Source organism: Cervus canadensis, chromosome 11, assembly GCF_019320065.1.
Source record: "Cervus canadensis isolate Bull #8, Minnesota chromosome 11, ASM1932006v1, whole genome shotgun sequence".
In the NCBI taxonomy this organism is placed as follows: Eukaryota; Metazoa; Chordata; class Mammalia; order Artiodactyla; family Cervidae; genus Cervus; species Cervus canadensis.
Window position 1 is genome coordinate 66,002,826 of NC_057396.1, and position 6,000 is coordinate 66,008,825.

The 6,000-nt window shown below is 41.9% G+C and overlaps 1 protein-coding gene across 2 annotated transcripts in view; it reads right to left on the minus strand.

Moving 5' to 3' along the window:
- The window catches only part of LRRC4C (leucine rich repeat containing 4C), a 1,342,213-nt gene extending 1,337,561 nt beyond the window's left edge, over positions 1 to 4,652 (minus strand). For both annotated transcript variants that reach the window (XM_043482208.1, XM_043482206.1), the window contains exon 1: positions 3,791 to 4,652. The gene's annotated coding sequence lies outside the window, so the exon portion shown is untranslated. The remainder of the gene's footprint in view (positions 1 to 3,790) is intronic.
- Positions 4,653 to 6,000: the final 1,348 nt, after the last annotated feature.

Sequence of the window (6,000 nt, forward strand, 5' to 3'; positions counted from 1 at the left end):
GCAAATATTGATCACCATCATGAAGAAAAGATGAGCACTGCTTAATCAATTTACTTTAAAATTATACTGTTCACACTGTTTTGCAGAGTTTTGAACCATACATGAACTTATTGTTACTATAGTACCTTACATTTTTCTATAGCAATGTCTAATTACAGGTCATTTTCTTCTGTAATATTTCATCATATTCTTCACAACAGCGAGTGAAGAATGCCTTTTTCTTAACTACATAGAAGGAAATTGGGGTTCTTTGAGTGACTTACATACCATTAAGCAGCACTGTCAAGGCTTCAGTGACACCTTCATTTTCTCAATCTGGGGTTTCCCTTCTCCTGATTCTAACTCCAGCCTCCACTCTTGCCCTCAACTTAGCCATGGTTACTGAGTCCCAAACGGCAACGCAGATAACTGAGCGAATCGACATGGACATTTGCAAAGCCCCTGTCCTTTTCACACTTCGGTGAATCCATTTCTTCTTTTGTACCTTACTAGCAGACCCTAAGCAGTTGTTTTTAAGTATGAAAACAACAGAAGAACACATAAACACATCTGCCATCAGAGGGTGCATCTCCTTCATCCCAAGAGTCAGCATCTTCTTCTGTGGGCTGATGTTCTATCAGCATTAGCCCCCATGGCAGCATCAGTTCATGGAGCCAACACACAGCTCCAGGCTGTTGCAATGACTCAGCAGTTAAAACTTCAAGTTTCGGAGGCTGGGTTCTCAACCACCCCCAGGGCCAGAGCTCCAAGAGCTCCTTTCTGTTCCAACTTACTGGGTGATCTTTCTGGCTTCCTTTAAAGGTTCTCAGGAGCTGACTTTCCAGCTGTCAGCTCTGTTTGTTGTGGAAGGAAAGAGCCATTCATGTGTTAAGTGCCCTGGGTTTCAAAAACACAGACGCACTCTGGAGAATGTTGGGCCTGGCTGGTTCACTTGAGCAAAGACCCACAGAAAGGCTGGCCAACTGACTGCAACTAAATAGAGAAGGAACTGGAATTGCCTTTATTCTCCCCCAAATAAGCTCAAGGCAACCCTTTCCCAATTCATTCTTTTCAAAATATGACCCTGCATCTATTTCCTCTAGGGGGCTTCAGCCTTTTCTTTGGCAACTCCGACACGCTACTTTGACTGAGATGGAAAGCTTCTTTCCCTTTCCTTTCTTTTCTGAACTCACTAAGCAAGAAAACCCACCCCTTTAAGCTGTGAAACACTCTCTATCACAACACAAAGCCAGAAAAGACAAAAGAAAGCTGGTGGATCTGGGGCCAGTTCTGAATGGAAGTTGTCCACCACCGTTGCTTGGACAGAGTTACGGTTGCCCAGGTAGGATCAGGGAAACTTAAGTTCCGGGGAGCTGCTTTGCTCACTGCTTGAGCTGTGATCAGAAACTCCTGAGTTGGCATGTACCCCACTTCTATTATTAGCCTAAAATCAGTGATAATCAAAGTGTTGCTATGGCTAGAAGTTTCCCTCATTACAATGATTAAATCTCACATACACAAAAGCCAAGATGTTATCCTTATTATTATTATTATTTTTTTTTGGAAAGATGGTATTGAGAATAATCTATGCAATTAATTTTTACCAACACCACAAGTCTAAATATACCCAAACTGGGTGAGACTGTGAATGGGAGGAGGAACAGTCAAAATGAAATACCCTCCTCAATAAAAAGAAGCACGGACTTGCGAACTTCCAGAATGGCATTTTCAGAGAGCTTCTCTTTATGCAGAACTGTCCTAACACAAAATAGATGACGTCAAACGCTGGCCTCTGTACCCGGCACTGGTCATGTCAAGAGCTGCAGGCTAACTGAGAGCTGACCAACACGAAGAATGGTGATGGTCCAGGCAGACCTGGACAATCTCCAACCCCCGACATAACCCACCGGCACGTGAAGCATCACGGCTTTGCTCTCTCCCTAGAATAGTAAACTTGGTGTTTCTTGTTTATATATGAAACTCGCCTTCAGGCTTCGAGTCCAAGGCTATTCCTAGGCTATTTTCTCCACAAAGAAAATGAGATTTTATTCAGGATTTGTCCTATATCCAAGTCATTTAAAAATGATAAAAAGCCCCATATCTTGATAAGGAAAATGTAACTGGAATCTATTAGTAACAGAAGAATATATCCTGAGCAGAAATAGTTGACAAGAAAGACGCATCATAAACTATACTGACAAAAAAGAGTTTACCCATAGACTTTTTTTTTTTAAACCAAGAGTACAGTGTGGAGTAAGTATCAGTTACAGGATGAAAAAGGGGAGGAATCTTTTAACAGCTGCCCTTCTTTAACTGTTTCACTATTATTTTTATGCAAAACAACATCAAATAAATGACAGCCTATGGCAATAGCTGAGTCCAATCTCACGTTTAAGTATATTGTTAAAATTTTTTTAGCTTCAGGATTTTCAAAAAACTTCTTTTAGGAAAAATAAATGATATTGTTTTGAATATAATCTTTCACATCTCCCAACTTGGCTCTCATAAATCTTTGATCATCTCTGTCAATCGTCTCTGAATAAAATTTTTTATGTTACAATTTGCATCATATCTCTGTCCACAGATATCCTAAGAAACCCTTATGCCTGCCCACCCTGCCTGGCTGACATTCCTGTCATCTCTTCCATAAATATGTTCACAGTAAGAGTTCAAGCTGGCTAGCATTCCATAAAATATTACTACTGCTTTTAGAAGGAACCATCCATAGGCTTTGACTAAAGCTCTATTGCTTTCACTTCGGGTCTCAGCAATTTAGAAATATATTTATGAGAGATTCTCACTTCTTGAGAAAGCTAAGTGATGCCAATGCAGAGATAAAAATACAGATACAGGAACACAGAGGCTATTGCAGTGAAATGGTGTTTTGCTTTAATTAAATAACCTCAGAATGGAAACAGGTAAAATACTATCTGCATTTCGCTTTGAAGGAAAGGAAAAGAAAAAATGCTAACCACGGGGAAACACTAAAGGGACTGAGTTAGGCAAGACGTTTGACTAAAGTCACCTGAATTCCTGATGCTGCCTGCTTGCTTTTACAGCCAAGAGTAGACAATTAAGAGCAATTTGCAGCCACACTCCCTTCTCTAGGGACTACGTAGGTAAGGGGATGTTCCAAAATGAGAGACACTAGTCTTAAACAGGGGACACTGCATGAGGAAAGGTTAATGAGATGCAAAAGCAAGAGAATCAGTGCAAAACAGAGGATCAAAATACTAAACAATTTCCACTTTGTTCTCATTTGCTCCAATTAAGAGCTCGCTCTCGAGACAGCTTTTTGTAGTCCACACATTCCTTCCTCCCAGAGCAGATTCAACTATTTAAGAAAAAAAAATGCTATGGGGAAAAAAGTCAACTATTAAGTTATCATAAAAGTCCGGAATGTATCCCCCACCCCCCATCCTCTTAGCAGGCACACTTTTACGTTTAACTCAGAGCCCCTGCCAGTAGCTTTTCTAATTTTTCTTTCCAATCAAATTTAAAGAGGATGTCAAAGAGGAAGAAGCCTAGAATTTTATTTTTTTTCCATATTTCCTAAATGCAGAATTCACTGAAAATGCTAGATGAATAAAAGGTGTAGACATGGGAAGAAGGATGGGGGGGGTTGTTATGCAAACTGAAATAATCCCCTTGGCATGACAACACCCCCCAAATGTCACACACTGAGTTCTCTGGGCATTACCATCTTTTAAAAGTGCACTTCTAAACTGCCTCCGGATTTCCAAAAACAAACAGGGAAACACAAACATTGCAGGAAGGCAAGGACCAGGACCCAAGCGGTCCCATGACTTACCTTCTTTATGGATCCTCAAAGTTCACCATGAAAATTTAAAATCCTCTAGTTTATCTTGCACTACTCTCTTTTCTTTTCCTCTTCCTCTTTTTCAAGTCACACAGCAGAAAAACAATCAGTTTTCAAAGGTTCCATTGATGAGATCTTCCAGCACCAGCCAAAAACGTGTCCAAGAGACTCCGCCAAAAAGTAAGCCCCAAACTCATCAAAGGCAACAAGAAGAAGGGGAGCGGGGAAGGAGAGGGACGCTGAAAGCTGCGGGGCGGGGGAGGGCTTGGGTCCCACGTACCCAGAGACTATATTCACGCTGGTGAAATCTACAGTACGATACACCTGCTTTGGCTGTCTCTCTCACACACACACACGCACACACACTCGTGGACACTCACACGTTCTCCTTTCACGCAGAAGCAGGCACCCACACTCCCAAACGCACACACACTCACACAAACCCCGTGTGATGAAACTGTCAGTAGTAACCTCCAATCGCTGCTCCGTGCTGCAGATGGTACGCCTCACGGTTACCTTCCCCAGATCGGTGGAGGATCAAAAGAGCATCCAAAAATCAGGGGGCAGCGGAGGGGGGCGGCCAGGACCAGGTCGATTCCGGATCCCTCTCCCCCAGGCAGATTCCTCCAGCCGGGAGCGAGTCAATCAGCAGAGGTGTCTGCTCGCAGGGTGCCCCGGATTATGGCAAGGTTATTCATCTTGATGCGCTGCCTCCCCCGCCCCCAACACCCTGGCAGCCTGCATTGAGATGATTACCGAGCTGGGTCTGTCCCCGCTCTACTGCATTTTGCTCAGCCCCGTGCTGCTGCAAGTGAGACACGGTGGAGGCAAGAATACTAATAAGGTGGTTAGCTACAGTTTCTTCAAGGCAGTCGGCGTGCAGTTCAGCGTGTAGACTTCCCAGGGCTGTGTGTGTGTGCCTGCGTGTCTGCGGCGAGAGCCGGGAATCCGTCTCCGGCCAGAAGGCGAGATGGTTTGTGTCCTGCCTGGGAGGACCGTATCATCGGAATCATCACTGTCCGGCCATGGCATTGTCTATGACAGTATTTTGTTTGCGATTAAAAAAAAAAAGGAGCGGGTGTTCATGATTTGGAAGCCTAGCGCTGGCGTTTGAATGAGAGAGAGCAAAAATAATGTCCAGGGAGACAAATTAGCTTTATAAATAAGCTCCAAGGAGACCAAGGCAAAATTTTAACATGCTGCTGCCCTGGCTGTTAAATGGAAATACAAAGCAATTTCAAAAACCAGCTCCAACCTATAAATCTTGGAACTGGCAACAAGTATCTGAATTTGACTGATGGGACTCTGGATAAATGGATTCCTGGTAATAGAAAAAGTTTGCTCATGCATTCTGCTTCCTACCCATGCACCCAGTGTATGCAGGGATCTAGGTACAGTTCATTCACTTTGAATATGGATTTAGACTCTCTTCTATTACTGTCTTCCTCTAATACACAGCTTTTATCACCTAAGTATCAAATTGTAGGGGATGTCTGAGTGGCATTATGTCACTATGGGGATTGCTTGACAATTGACAACAGTATTACCGTACATGACACTCTTCCATGGAATGAGTTTGGAATTTTCAGGAAAGAAAAATCTTATATCTCTTTTATTACTAAGCCCTGAAAGAAAATATATGCAAATAGGCTAAGTGAATAATTCCTCAGCCTCCAAAAGGTTAACTTTTCCTCTTCTATAATTGAGTCTCATGTTAAATTATCTCTCTTCTTTTGATAAGGATACTCACTGAGTTCCTTAAGGTGAATTAAAGGGAGTATCTGAATAAGTAAGTCTTGGACAGTTGGAGAAGGCAGGGAAGTGTGAATTATGGAGCACTGTAATACCAGGTGTTACCGGCAGATGTCACAAAAGCAGATGCAGGTAAAAGAATTCTACCAGTATTTACAAGCATTTAATTTAGTAAACAGATTGTAGTAAAATGTGTAACATTAATCTGAAACATGAAATTTTTATAAAATGCAAAGGTGCAAATAATAAATTGAAACACAGCTTGCCTTTTATTCTTTTCCAAACATCCCTCTCAAACCACTAGTTTACATAACTCTGTACTAATACCACTAACATTAGATTCGCATCTAAGACTATTTCTAGGATTTATGACTTTTTATTCTATAAGATATAGTATTTAAATACTTTCTGGCTTATAATACAGCAACTACTACATTAAACCACAAAAC